The sequence below is a fragment of the Stegodyphus dumicola genome, chromosome 11 (assembly GCF_044657685.1).
Source record: "Stegodyphus dumicola isolate Sdum_Otavi_A_Nest chromosome 11, ASM4465768v1".
In the NCBI taxonomy this organism is placed as follows: Eukaryota; Metazoa; Arthropoda; class Arachnida; order Araneae; family Eresidae; genus Stegodyphus; species Stegodyphus dumicola.
Genome location: NC_140778.1, coordinates 12,633,072 through 12,649,617, shown reverse-complemented (window position 1 = coordinate 12,649,617; position 16,546 = coordinate 12,633,072). Strand labels below are relative to the sequence as shown.

Below are 16,546 nucleotides of genomic sequence, written 5' to 3'. Positions count from 1 at the left end.
GATGGTGATGCAATTACAGAAAACTTCTTTTTTTTTCAAGGTATTGCCAGAAAAAACAACAGAAGAAGAAATTTTTCGGGTCACATCAGAATACCTTGAACAAGGAAGACTTAAGTGGGAAAACTGCACAAGTGTCTGCACCGATGGAGCTGCAGCCATGATCGGGCGCACCAAAGGCTTTGTAAGCAGAGTGAAGGAAAGAAATCCAGATGTGATTATTACGCATTGTTTTTTACACCGCGAGGCCCTCGTAGCCAAGACTTTACCATCAGCCTTAGTTCATGTGTTGGATGATGTTGTGCGCATGGTAAACATTGTAAAGTCACGACCCATGAAAAGTCGCATATTTGCAGCTTTGATGAGGAGATCATAGCTTGCTGTTTCATATGGAGGTCCGGTGGTTGTCGCGTGGCAAGGTCTTGGTTCGTGTGTATGAGCTGCGGGAGGAACTTAAAGTGTTTCTGACAAATGAGGGGTCAGATTACGCAAAGCAGCTTGCAAGTGATGAGTGATGTGCAAGGCTGGCATACCTGGCAGATATATTTCATCATCTGAATGAATTGAACACCCGAATGCAAGGCCGAAATGAAAACCTGCTTACAAGTACAGATAAAATAAATGGATTCCGTTCAAAGGTGCAACTCTGGCATCAACACGTGAAAAGTGGCAATCTTGAAATGTTCACACTCACCATGCAATGGCAAGGTGTTCACACTGCTGCACTGTGTGAGATAATAGTTAAGCATTTAAAAACTCTTGAGGAGAAGTTGTCATTTTATTTCTCTTCAGTCTCCACTGAATGCCTTGACTGGGTTAGGGACCCTTATAGCTCAGCATCAGTTGTTGGAAAGGAAATGACTTTACAGGAGCAGGAGGAACTAATTGAACTGAGACAAAATCGTGGTTGCAAGCTAAGATTTGCTGATCTACCTTTGGACAGTGTTTGGTTGGATACTGCCAAGGAGTTCCCCCTTCTGGCAAACAAAGCTATTTTGACATTGCTCCCTTTTACCACTACATATCTGTGTGAGATTAGCTTTTCAAGCATGATTGCTATGAAAACCAAATACAGAGAGAGACTGAGAACTGTTAACGAAGAGCTACGTGTGTGTCTTTCTTCGATTCCAGCCAGAATATCAGCTTTGTGTTCGGCCAAACAGGCCCAGGTTTCGCACTGAAAGTATTTTATAATTTTTCACTATTCTGTTTACTTAATATTTCATAATAAAGTAATTATAAAATACTTTCTTTGTGCTTATTTGATTCCTATTCAAGAGAATTACTTTATTATAGTCAATATAGGCACAGAGTTAATTTTTTAACATTTTCTAATGGTGGTGTGCCTCGTGATTTTTTTCCCCGCGACTAGTGTGTCTTGGCCAAAAAAGGTTGGGAAACGCTGCTTTAGATTATGAAAACTGAAATACTTCTGGAAATGTTTCCGAATCAAAGACTATGCTTAAATGACCTATTTGAGAATATTATATATTTTTATACGTAAACACACAAATTTTTAATGTTATTGTATCAGGATTCTTTCTTTTTCATCCCGTTTTTTTTTCGTAGTAATGATCGAAATCGTTAATTACTGCGAATTTTGGAATGCAGTAATAATATCACCATTAATTTATCGTTTTAATTACTCTAAAACGTAATCTCGGAGAAACTGTTTCTCTAACAGAAATTATGCATATGCCTGTCTTTGAGATATATATATATATATGTATATATTAGGGATTAGTTTACTATAATTATTGTGAAGTATTGATATTAAATAATACAAAAGCTTTTAGAATCACCTATTTACTACAATTTAATGAAAAAAGGGTAGCTATAATGTTTTTTTTTTTTTGTTTGTTTGTTTTAACGTTTTATTGCATATTTTTAATAATGAAAAAACAGTGACATATTTTTGTTAAAAATGGAAAGTAAACTCCTTCAAGAGACTGATTTATTATATCAACTATATTTAATGTTAAAAATCTGTGTATTAAAATTTCAGATGAAACTTTCTTTTGACATAGGATTTATGTTTTTCTAGGTATGGGATGCTGGTCTGAGAGTTCTCTATGCTGTAGGACAATGGCCAGGCAATACTCATGATGCATTTATATGGAGTTTGAGTGGAATCGAACAAAATGTAGATAGTATTTTGTCGCATCGTGCATATCTTTGGGAGATAGTGGATTATAATCCCATTTTATCACGGGAATATCTCTATAATGAGAAGCACAGAAAAGTTCCTGCAGCTATAGAGATCAAATCAAGATTTAGGGTACTGTACGTTACTGGTGGAACACTATTGTATTCACAAAGCAAAATATGTAAAATGGTCATATCTGGTGGCTATTTTACATAATATATGCTTAACGTATTGTGTTGAAAATCCTGAGATTGATGTGTTTGAAGATGAGTTGGTACCTTCAGAAAGTTTTCAGTCAGTGCATGTTGAAATTGCATTGCACAATGAATTAATTTTAAATTTTGAAACTCGATAATAAAAACCCAAAGTGGGCAACAATGAACCTCTGGCAAAGGTGAAACCCCTTCACCGATAATAAAGAATATATTATGAAAAAATTACTTTCATAATATATTCTTGGGGACCCACAAGCCATGGTTTATATTTGAACCTGTAACTAAATTCACAACCCTAACTGATTTTAATTGATTATAATAATCCTAAATAATTTTTTTTGTCCTTGTTTCAAATGCATACTGACAACTTTTATCATTACTGTTCTTCCCTCTGAATTTCTGTTTCCATCATTTATGTTTAAAAGCTCTTGACTACCAGAAATAACTTAATAGACTCGATATATATATATTTGAGTGTTGGTATGCCAGTCATGATTTACAATAGTAAGTCACTATGAATTAGCATTGCACTTAATTTATCTCAAACTTAGCAATAAGATTTACTGCATCAAAATTCAGTTTATTCCAAAACGTCAAATGTTTCCCTTCCGTGAGACAAGATAGAAAATTTCCATGTGACAATACACATTTAATAGCATAAGAACTTCATGCTTATTTATTATAGTACAAGTTAAAACTGACATATTCTGTCAAAGATATTTAAATGTATTTCCTAAAAACAATTATTTCACTCTATACTGTTTATGTATACCCAGGCTTCTTGGTGGTGGGCAAAACAAATATTGGACAGTTCAATTTTCCTTCACCATTCCTGTGAGCGTATTCTTCGATTAAGCAGGGTTTTGCTGCAATTCCTGATTAGCATAATATGTAAAGAATAAACAGCCTATGATTTATGCCTCCATATCCTCTTGTATTATTTAAAGAACATACACTTTTCCTTTAACTCTAGATTTTAAAACATTAAAGTAAGGGAAAGATTGTTTGCTCAATTTAGATTTATATCATAATTACGCATTCACTATAATAACTTACTGCATACTTACCTCAGTGGGTTTGCCATTAGAAGAAATACATTTAAGTAAAATCATGAGCGTATAATAAATTGTTTTTCAGCCAAAAAAAGAGAAGGGGAAAATAAATACAGTCTGATTCACTTAATTTTGTAGTAGGCGACTCAACATTGTTATTGTAAACTAGACATTAGCCATACTTTAATAGTTGTCATCTTTCAGTTACTCTTATTTTAGAACTTCGAAATTAGAATGCCAATTTTATCTGCCATTGTTATGGAGCTCTAGGATATCGAATGTTATTTCTTCAATGATAAAAAGAAATGAAATTTTTAACACCACATCTCATTCATATAACTTATTAACATAATTGAAAAACAATTTAATTCATTTCATGTTATATCTGAAAATTAAAATTTGTAATACATTGACTAGATTCTTACAGGTCTTATTCCCATTTCCTCCAGGAAAAAGATAATTGCTGTTAAAATGCATAAATATTTTCACGAGACTTATAATAGTGGTATTAAAATTATTATAATGTTTATGTCATATAATGGATCTGTGAATTTCTTTTAAATAATTTTCATAATCACAAATTTAATAAAATTAAGAAAGTAGTAAATTTTACAATTAAAATATGAATCCCGCACTGCAGAAATCTATACAAGAATGAAAACACTGTAATATTTGAAATGCATGATATATTTTTTTAATAACTTAATAATTATATTTTGATTTTCTATGACAGCAGTCTGATTTGCATCTGATTGCTTATACAAGTCACATATTTCACACAGTACATTAATATATTCTTCTGCGTTTTAATTATTTCCTTTTCTGCAGCTGTAATATCATCTCTCTTCCTTTTTTCTCTTCGGTCTCCTGCTTCGAATAGTTGAGCTTCTATCTGAGGGAAAATTTTAAAATATTCATTCAAATTCAAATATTCTTAATTTTTATATTTCATAATATAAAACACTTTTTATAATTAATTAAACAATGAAACTTCTCTAAAAAGGAACAATTCATAATAGTGATTTCTTTAACTTTCAATTTTTTTCCCTTTATAATTTTTAATACTGTTTATAGATCAAGAGGATTTAATGATTATTATTTTAAATTCTTAAAATCTTGTTCTTAATAATAGACATACTCTGTATGTAATGTTCACAATAAAGAATTGAAATAACTCTTTTGTATGAGAAATATTAATTTACATCTGTTATAATTAATTTATACCAGCGGTTCTCAGCCGGTGGTACGCAAAGAAACAAAGTATTTTTAACTTTTAAATTCAAAAATCTCATAAAGAAAAGAATAGTTAATAGAAATTTCCTTTGATTGAAATTGACTCGAAAATTTGGAAAATGACACACTTGTTAACATTTGGCTGAACCGAAAAAACGAATTTAAAGTCATTTCAAATAAAGCTATCAAATTTGTATTGTCTTTTCGCACAACCTGTTTGTGTGAAAAATGATTTTTTCCATGTTAAATTTGAAATATAAATACTCACCAAAATAAAAAGTGGATCCTAATTTACCATTAAATGAAATAAGAGCAGACATAAAGAAATTAAATATTAAAGTATTATAACTGAAATTTTGATAATCAAGTGAATAATTAATTTAATTTTGATAATTAAGTAATCATCAGTTTTTAATCTAATAGTTTTTTATGTGTACATATCTAATACAAAGAGTGTGCAAATAGCAATATATATATATATGTTTTTAATATTTCTATTGAGGAATTGAAAAATAATCATTGTAAAATTAGTGGTGGTATTAATGTTTTTCAGTTTTTGCTTAGATGGTACACTATAAGTCAAAAGGTTGAAAACCGCTGATTTATACCATTAAAGTTTTTCTGTTGGGAGGAAAAAGAAAAGAAGAATCCAGAAAACATTAGATTTTATGTAATAGATACAAACTTGTCATTCCTAAATGTCATCCTCGTGATAAAAGTGTGGCATTTTCTAATGTAAAAAAGAAAAAAGCATAAAATAAGCACAATTTACTCAACAATCTTGACTGAAATATACATGCTTTCAGAGATAGCATAAAGTAAGAAAAGTTTACTCAACAATCTTGATTGAAATATACATGCTTTCAGAAATAGCATAAAGTCAGAAAACGTTTACTCAACAATCTTGATTGAAATATGCATGCTTTCAGAGATAGCATAAAAGAAGCACAATTAACCTCAACAATCTTGATTGAAATATACATGCTTTCAGAAATAATATACAAAGCATACTGCATAATCAAAGTTATGAGTATACATACTACGAGATACTATACATGTTTATAGTATACCATGTTCCTGTACACCTAACACCTTGTCCACAATTTTCTATACAATTCATTAAAGATAGTTCCTGAAACATAACTGACTTAAGAGAAACATGCATACTTCTAATTTATGCACGATAATTTGACAAACATTGATTTCAGGTAAAGAGCTACATGTATTATATGAAAGAAAGAATGAATAAGTGTAATTTGCCTTTATCCTACAAATACTTAAAAACATTTACATTAAAAAAAATGAATTATACATAATCGTAGCAAATTTTTAATGAAAAACAAAACAAGAGTTGAAAACTTAATGCAGTTTTCGTCAACATTTTACTCTCTTAAAATTTATATAAATGTATAGAAACTTGAAATGCATACCGCATTTGGCTGGAAAACTTGTGGTATTGTACTACACTCTAGGGAAAGGGAAAAAGTATACAATGAAGCAATCATAAGAATAAAAGATATTTGCATATTATTGAAACCACCTTAATAAAAGTTACCAAATTTTCAAAAATGTGCCAAACTCTGGCAATGTTTATGCATCAAAATTTTTCAGGTAACATGCTCATGACAATTTTTCATTCAAGCAATGTCACCATTTTCATATGTGTTCCTTATGTTGTATTTCAAGTTCCAATGGTTTTTAGATACGAATAGTTGTTTTAGATTAATTTCAGATTTAAAATACTGCTTGTGGAGCTTACCATCAAAAGAAGAAGCTGTGTTAAAAGTTCTGCAGGAATAGAATATTTTAGTACAAAAATTTCTAATGGAAACAACTATGAGATGAATTTGGTACATAGACAAGGCATGCAGTATCAAGTTTATGTAATTCTCAGAATTTTTTTTTTTTTTTAGTGATAACTGATCACTTGGCACAAGCAATGAAGAACAGTGCTAAAAAATTAGACAAAAAATTTGTGGAAAATGTATTTTTTTTAAACTATCATATAATTTTTATTTAATAATTCAAATTAGTATTTTAAAATTTGTTAAATGTTTTTTCCCTTTGCTATGTTATAACGTTTTGCCAACTTAGATAAATATTGATAGTTTGGTTATGCTAAAAGCAAGCTGCAAAAACAACGTACTTCTTCTGATAAGTATTTTTCTCTTTTCATTTATAAAGACAACCAAACTGATCCAGGTATTTGTGTTAATATGTAAGTACCAAAAAATATTGAAGAATGCACAATGAAAGATGGCAACCAGTACGGTAAAAGATATAATTAATATATGAAATGAAAGAAATCTTATTAAAAGACGACTTTCATTATCAGCAGAGAAGCATGACACAGTTACAGTAAAGAAATTAAGCTTTTGTTTCTGCACTTGTAGCTTTTAATAGCAAAAAATTGTTTTTTGAAATTTTATGAAATAAATAAATTTGAACATAACTGATATCAAACGAGAATGGGTCCAAACTTTCACTTAAGAAGCAGAAGTGTACAGTAAATGCACAATATAATAAGCAGAACACAAAGCATAATTTATAAATTAAACCTTTACTCTGGATGCATATATTACATTAATATCATATTAGAATTAGCACTTACTACAATTCAGAGTTTCATATAATTTTTATTTATTGTATTATATTGAAATACCTTTAATTTCATTTTTATATTTTCCCAACGATGTACAATATAAACCTTTAAACTGCTCTTAACCGCTGCATCACATAATGAATGTCTAAGGGAAGGAATGTCTGCATGGAAAACTAAGGAAAACTTAGTATTCATGTTATACATTGAAAAAATGAAGAGAACACTCAGGCAGCTAGCTTTTTCACCTAGATTTAAAAAGAGAGAATGAGATAGCGGTGTTCAGCAGGCTTATCTGCTTGCACATAGATGGGCTTATTAATTACTATATAATTCAAGAACTAGTTAAATTTCATATGGTAAACATGCCTACTGTCACTGAAGAATCATGCATTTGCATTGAACAATAAAAATATAACACAAATTTGAATTTTAAACTGAACTTACTATTAGAAGAATAAAAACAAATGCTGTAATTTGAAAATGGGAAAAAATTGTGGTTTATATTTAAAAAAGCAAGTATTTTTGTCTGAAAAGTAAAATATATTTTACACACACCTGTTGCTCTAGATTACTTTGGAGGGAATCTATAGGATAAAGTAAATAAAGTTGTACACATTACATTACATGTCTGTATATTTCCTTCGTTTTCAGGACTGGAACACTTCGTTACACCACACTACAACGCAGTAAACACTTGACCATAAGCTCAGAGGAATCATGGGAACTGATGTTTTTTGTTTACATCGACACGCAGTCTCATTGGATACTGATGTAGTTTATCGGACAAGCTCTCCTGGCACGAGAGCAAACCAGCTCCCCAGTGCAATTTTGACGTCATCAGTTACCAGAGCGGTAAAGCGTTGCACTTGAATTCGACTTTAGCAGCCGATAGCAGGAACGCCTCTTGCGAGCTAACATTTGCAATTTATCAGAGCGTTGCACTTGAATTCGCCCCTTAATGACATGTCTGCAGACATCGAAAGTGTGATTTTGGAAAAGATCCGTATCAGTGAGAAATTTGCATTGCAACTTGACTAGTCTACTGATATCAGTGGACATGCTCAACTCTTAGCTAATGTGCGTTTTGTTGATGGTGATGCAATTACAGAAAACTTCTTTTTTTTTCAAGGTATTGCCAGAAAAAACAACAGAAGAAGAAATTTTTCGGGTCACATCAGAATACCTTGAACAAGGAAGACTTAAGTGGGAAAACTGCACAAGTGTCTGCACCGATGGAGCTGCAGCCATGATCGGGCGCACCAAAGGCTTTGTAAGCAGAGTGAAGGAAAGAAATCCAGATGTGATTATTACGCATTGTTTTTTACACCGCGAGGCCCTCGTAGCCAAGACTTTACCATCAGCCTTAGTTCATGTGTTGGATGATGTTGTGCGCATGGTAAACATTGTAAAGTCACGACCCATGAAAAGTCGCATATTTGCAGCTTTGATGAGGAGATGGGAGCAAAGCATAAAACCTTGCTGTTTCATATGGAGGTCCGGTGGTTGTCGCGTGGCAAGGTCTTGGTTCGTGTGTATGAGCTGCGGGAGGAACTTAAAGTGTTTCTGACAAATGAGGGGTCAGATTACGCAAAGCAGCTTGCAAGTGATGAGTGATGTGCAAGGCTGGCATACCTGGCAGATATATTTCATCATCTGAATGAATTGAACACCCGAATGCAAGGCCGAAATGAAAACCTGCTTACAAGTACAGATAAAATAAATGGATTCCGTTCAAAGGTGCAACTCTGGCATCAACACGTGAAAAGTGGCAATCTTGAAATGTTCACACTCACCATGCAATGGCAAGGTGTTCACACTGCTGCACTGTGTGAGATAATAGTTAAGCATTTAAAAACTCTTGAGGAGAAGTTGTCATTTTATTTCTCTTCAGTCTCCACTGAATGCCTTGACTGGGTTAGGGACCCTTATAGCTCAGCATCAGTTGTTGGAAAGGAAATGACTTTACAGGAGCAGGAGGAACTAATTGAACTGAGACAAAATCGTGGTTGCAAGCTAAGATTTGCTGATCTACCTTTGGACAGTGTTTGGTTGGATACTGCCAAGGAGTTCCCCCTTCTGGCAAACAAAGCTATTTTGACATTGCTCCCTTTTACCACTACATATCTGTGTGAGATTAGCTTTTCAAGCATGATTGCTATGAAAACCAAATACAGAGAGAGACTGAGAACTGTTAACGAAGAGCTACGTGTGTGTCTTTCTTCGATTCCAGCCAGAATATCAGCTTTGTGTTCGGCCAAACAGGCCCAGGTTTCGCACTGAAAGTATTTTATAATTTTTCACTATTCTGTTTACTTAATATTTCATAATAAAGTAATTATAAAATACTTTCTTTGTGCTTATTTGATTCCTATTCAAGAGAATTACTTTATTATAGTCAATATAGGCACAGAGTTAATTTTTTAACATTTTCTAATGGTGGTGTGCCTCGTGATTTTTTTCCCCGCGACTAGTGTGTCTTGGCCAAAAAAGGTTGGGAAACGCTGCTTTAGATTATGAAAACTGAAATACTTCTGGAAATGTTTCCGAATCAAAGACTATGCTTAAATGACCTATTTGAGAATATTATATATTTTTATACGTAAACACACAAATTTTTAATGTTATTGTATCAGGATTCTTTCTTTTTCATCCCGTTTTTTTTTCGTAGTAATGATCGAAATCGTTAATTACTGCGAATTTTGGAATGCAGTAATAATATCACCATTAATTTATCGTTTTAATTACTCTAAAACGTAATCTCGGAGAAACTGTTTCTCTAACAGAAATTATGCATATGCCTGTCTTTGAGATATATATATATATATGTATATATTAGGGATTAGTTTTTTGGAATATTATATATTTTTTCATGGTTTCATGGTCAATATTATATATTTTTTCATGGATACGTGCATTTAATTTACATATGCTCTCAGAATTTCAATGATATAGTAAATTAATTCGCAGCAATAATTAATCTTTGATATGTATGCAATTAAAATTTCATAATTTAAATTAACTTTATATGAAGAGAGAATATTTGTTAAATTCAAATTTAATTCTTTGCAGCAATGGCGCATGAGAATTATTTAAATTTAACTTTACTTTTTATTCTTATGAAACAATGTATATATATATTCTGTAACTGTAGGGAGAAAAGCATGAATTTTTCTCATCTGTTTAAACAGTTCCCATGTGTAAAATAGTATTTCATCCCCCAAAATATTAGTTAATTTTCTCCTAATGTATAATGTCTTGCCTGTTCGTACAGTGTGATTAATGTCATGGTAATTTTGGATACTTTCTATAGATCTTGCATAATAACTACACATGTAAGTTATATACACATTTGTAAATCTCTTATGATATGAAAAGTTATTGCAGACTTTCACATAAATATTAATAACTTGATATTCTCATAACAGGTGACTTACCTTACTTCCGTAGACCATGAGCAGAATTAAATAAACTTATAAGGTTATCATACTAAATTACATGAAAAGCAGCATGACATAAATAAATGCAAAGAAATTAAATGTATTTACTGTACTAATAGATTATTATATTACACGACATTGGCTTTGCCCATGTATAATGGGAATGAAAGCCAGTTTTCCATAGAAAGTCCTCTACAGAGGCATCTGTTTTCTTAAGCAGATTGCTTTTACCACATTTCAGTGACCTTGATTTAAGAATGAAACTGGATAATATTTTCTTTCTGCATGAAATGTGTTAACTGAGTTTTAGAAATGTAAGCCATCTTGCAGTCACTGTGATAATACTAATTTTTGGTACCTCCATATTATACCATCAACAAAGTTGTGCCAATTGCTGCTGTGGAATTCCAAGCCAGACATTTGTATACAGCAGTTACAACAAACCATACATCCGTCTCTCTGCAGAATACATGAAATAGCCCTGCTGTGAAAGTATTGGACCCACTTCATGAAAAAACATTCGTTCATTACTACTGTTTTATTTGCGGTCAAATTTTACCAAAAGCTCATTTTAGAATGCTATGAATACAAGTTGTCTACAGGTAATTGTTCCAATTTCTTACTGTTTTGTTCGCTATTTCCACATACAGTAGATGTTAATTCTCTCGACCAGCTGTAAAAGAACTGGAGTGCAATCACAAATGTGATTCTGCCTAGCTTACCAAGAATTATTTTGGGTTACATTCAAATGAAACCGCAGATGTTGCGAGTGTGGTGTGATATTAATTTTTGTTTTGTCTTCATTAACCGGAAAAATAATTTTTCCATTAATGGTGAAAAGGTAAGAAATATATGATAATAAGTATAATGTTATAGTCATTTCAAATTGCTACGAGAATGTTTTATTATTATTATTATTCAAATAATAATAACAAAAAGCTATCTATACTATAATTATTGTGAAGTATTGATATTAAATAATACAAAAGCTTTTAGAATCACCTATTTACTACAATTTAATGAAAAAAGGGTAGCTATAATGTTTTTTTTTTTTTTTGTTTGTTTGTTTTAACGTTTTATTGCATATTTTTAATAATGAAAAAACAGTGACATATTTTTGTTAAAAATGGAAAGTAAACTCCTTCAAGAGACTGATTTATTATATCAACTATATTTAATGTTAAAAATCTGTGTATTAAAATTTCAGATGAAACTTTCTTTTGACATAGGATTTATGTTTTTCTAGGTATGGGATGCTGGTCTGAGAGTTCTCTATGCTGTAGGACAATGGCCAGGCAATACTCATGATGCATTTATATGGAGTTTGAGTGGAATCGAACAAAATGTAGATAGTATTTTGTCGCATCGTGCATATCTTTGGGAGATAGTGGATTATAATCCCATTTTATCACGGGAATATCTCTATAATGAGAAGCACAGAAAAGTTCCTGCAGCTATAGAGATCAAATCAAGATTTAGGGTACTGTACGTTACTGGTGGAACACTATTGTATTCACAAAGCAAAATATGTAAAATGGTCATATCTGGTGGCTATTTTACATAATATATGCTTAACGTATTGTGTTGAAAATCCTGAGATTGATGTGTTTGAAGATGAGTTGGTACCTTCAGAAAGTTTTCAGTCAGTGCATGTTGAAATTGCATTGCACAATGAATTAATTTTAAATTTTGAAACTCGATAATAAAAACCCAAAGTGGGCAACAATGAACCTCTGGCAAAGGTGAAACCCCTTCACCGATAATAAAGAATATATTATGAAAAAATTACTTTCATAATATATTCTTGGGGACCCACAAGCCATGGTTTATATTTGAACCTGTAACTAAATTCACAACCCTAACTGATTTTAATTGATTATAATAATCCTAAATAATTTTTTTTGTCCTTGTTTCAAATGCATACTGACAACTTTTATCATTACTGTTCTTCCCTCTGAATTTCTGTTTCCATCATTTATGTTTAAAAGCTCTTGACTACCAGAAATAACTTAATAGACTCGATATATATATATTTGAGTGTTGGTATGCCAGTCATGATTTACAATAGTAAGTCACTATGAATTAGCATTGCACTTAATTTATCTCAAACTTAGCAATAAGATTTACTGCATCAAAATTCAGTTTATTCCAAAACGTCAAATGTTTCCCTTCCGTGAGACAAGATAGAAAATTTCCATGTGACAATACACATTTAATAGCATAAGAACTTCATGCTTATTTATTATAGTACAAGTTAAAACTGACATATTCTGTCAAAGATATTTAAATGTATTTCCTAAAAACAATTATTTCACTCTATACTGTTTATGTATACCCAGGCTTCTTGGTGGTGGGCAAAACAAATATTGGACAGTTCAATTTTCCTTCACCATTCCTGTGAGCGTATTCTTCGATTAAGCAGGGTTTTGCTGCAATTCCTGATTAGCATAATATGTAAAGAATAAACAGCCTATGATTTATGCCTCCATATCCTCTTGTATTATTTAAAGAACATACACTTTTCCTTTAACTCTAGATTTTAAAACATTAAAGTAAGGGAAAGATTGTTTGCTCAATTTAGATTTATATCATAATTACGCATTCACTATAATAACTTACTGCATACTTACCTCAGTGGGTTTGCCATTAGAAGAAATACATTTAAGTAAAATCATGAGCGTATAATAAATTGTTTTTCAGCCAAAAAAAGAGAAGGGGAAAATAAATACAGTCTGATTCACTTAATTTTGTAGTAGGCGACTCAACATTGTTATTGTAAACTAGACATTAGCCATACTTTAATAGTTGTCATCTTTCAGTTACTCTTATTTTAGAACTTCGAAATTAGAATGCCAATTTTATCTGCCATTGTTATGGAGCTCTAGGATATCGAATGTTATTTCTTCAATGATAAAAAGAAATGAAATTTTTAACACCACATCTCATTCATATAACTTATTAACATAATTGAAAAACAATTTAATTCATTTCATGTTATATCTGAAAATTAAAATTTGTAATACATTGACTAGATTCTTACAGGTCTTATTCCCATTTCCTCCAGGAAAAAGATAATTGCTGTTAAAATGCATAAATATTTTCACGAGACTTATAATAGTGGTATTAAAATTATTATAATGTTTATGTCATATAATGGATCTGTGAATTTCTTTTAAATAACTTTCATAATCACAAAATTTGATAAAATTAAGAAAGTAGTAAATTTTACAATTAAAATATGAATCCCACACTGCAGAAATATATACAAGAATGAAAACACTGTAATATTTGAAATGCATGATTTATTTTTTTAATAAATTAATAATTATATTTTGATTTTCTATGACATCAGTCTGATTTGCAACTGATTGCTTATACAAGTCACATATTTCACACAGTACATTAATATATTCTTCTGCGTTTCAATTATTTCCTTTTCTGCAGCTGTAATATCATCTCTCTTCCTTTTTTCTCTTCTGTCTCCTGCTTCGAATAGTTGAGCTTCTATCTGAGGGAAAATTTTAAAATATTCATTCAAATTCAAATATTCTTAATTTTTATATTTCATAATATAAAACACTTTTTATAATTAATTAAACAATGAAACTTCTCTAAAAAGGAACAATTCATAATAGTGATTTCTTTAACTTTCAATTTTTTTCCCTTTATAATTTTTAATACTGTTTATAGATCAAGAGGATTTAATGATTATTATTTTAAATTCTTAAAATCTTGTTCTTAATAATAGACATACTCTGTATGTAATGTTCACAATAAAGAATTGAAATAACTCTTTTGTATGAGAAATATTAATTTACATCTGTTATAATTAATTTATACCAGCGGTTCTCAGCCGGTGGTACGCAAAGAAACAAAGTATTTTTAACTTTTAAATTCAAAAATCTCATAAAGAAAAGAATAGTTAATAGAAATTTCCTTTGATTGAAATTGACTCGAAAATTTGGAAAATGACACACTTGTTAACTTTTGGCTGAACCGAAAAAACGAATTTAAAGTCATTTCAAATAAAGCTATCAAATTTGTATTGTCTTTTCGCACAACCTGTTTGTGTGAAAAATGATTTTTTCCATGTTAAATTTGAAATATAAATACTCACCAAAATAAAAAGTGGATCCTAATTTACCATTAAATGAAATAAGAGCAGACATAAAGAAATTAAATATTAAAGTATTATAACTGAAATTTTGATAATCAAGTGAATAATTAATTTAATTTTGATAATTAAGTAATCATCAGTTTTTAATCTAATAGTTTTTTATGTGTACATATCTAATACAAAGAGTGTGCAAATAGCAATATATATATATATGTTTTTAATATTTCTATTGAGGAATTGAAAAATAATCATTGTAAAATTAGTGGTGGTATTAATGTTTTTCAGTTTTTGCTTAGATGGTACACTATAAGTCAAAAGGTTGAAAACCGCTGATTTATACCATTAAAGTTTTTCTGTTGGGAGGAAAAAGAAAAGAAGAATCCAGAAAACATTAGATTTTATGTAATAGATACAAACTTGTCATTCCTAAATGTCATCCTCGTGATAAAAGTGTGGCATTTTCTAATGTAAAAAAGAAAAAAGCATAAAATAAGCACAATTTACTCAACAATCTTGACTGAAATATACATGCTTTCAGAGATAGCATAAAGTAAGAAAAGTTTACTCAACAATCTTGATTGAAATATACATGCTTTCAGAAATAGCATAAAGTCAGAAAACGTTTACTCAACAATCTTGATTGAAATATGCATGCTTTCAGAGATAGCATAAAAGAAGCACAATTAACCTCAACAATCTTGATTGAAATATACATGCTTTCAGAAATAATATACAAAGCATACTGCATAATCAAAGTTATGAGTATACATACTACGAGATACTATACATGTTTATAGTATACCATGTTCCTGTACACCTAACACCTTGTCCACAATTTTCTATACAATTCATTAAAGATAGTTCCTGAAACATAACTGACTTAAGAGAAACATGCATACTTCTAATTTATGCACGATTATTTGACAAACATTGATTTCAGGTAAAGAGCTACATGTATTATATGAAAGAAAGAATGAATAAGTGTAATTTGCCTTTATCCTACAAATACTTAAAAACATTTACATTAAAAAAAATGAATTATACATAATCGTAGCAAATTTTTAATGAAAAACAAAACAAGAGTTGAAAACTTAATGCAGTTTTCGTCAACATTTTACTCTCTTAAAATTTATATAAATGTATAGAAACTTGAAATGCATACCGCATTTGGCTGGAAAACTTGTGGTATTGTACTACACTCTAGGGAAAGGGAAAAAGTATACAATGAAGCAATCATAAGAATAAAAGATATTTGCATATTATTGAAACCACCTTAATAAAAGTTACCAAATTTTCAAAAATGTGCCAAACTCTGGCAATGTTTATGCATCAAAATTTTTCAGGTAACATGCTCATGACAATTTTTCATTCAAGCAATGTCACCATTTTCATATGTGTTCCTTATGTTGTATTTCAAGTTCCAATGGTTTTTAGATACGAATAGTTGTTTTAGATTAATTTCAGATTTAAAATACTGCTTGTGGAGCTTACCATCAAAAGAAGAAGCTGTGTTAAAAGTTCTGCAGGAATAGAATATTTTAGTACAAAAATTTCTAATGGAAACAACTATGAGATGAATTTGGTACATAGACAAGGCATGCAGTATCAAGTTTATGTAATTCTCAGAATTTTTTTTTTTTTTTAGTGATAACTGATCACTTGGCACAAGCAATGAAGAACAGTGCTAAAAAATTAGACAAAAAATTTGTGGAAAATGTATTTTTTTTAAACTATCATATAATTTTTA

At 30.5% G+C, this 16,546-nt stretch overlaps 1 long non-coding RNA gene across 1 annotated transcript; it reads right to left on the bottom strand.

Moving 5' to 3' along the window:
- Positions 1–4,081: 4,081 nt before the first annotated feature.
- On the bottom strand, positions 4,082–7,918 carry LOC146993798 (uncharacterized). Its single transcript, XR_015043808.1, has 2 exons — positions 7,801–7,918; positions 4,082–4,302 (listed from the first exon to the last, which is right to left on the bottom strand). It is a non-coding gene; the product is annotated as an uncharacterized LOC146993798 (long non-coding RNA).
- Between the last annotated feature and the right edge of the window lie 8,628 nt (positions 7,919–16,546).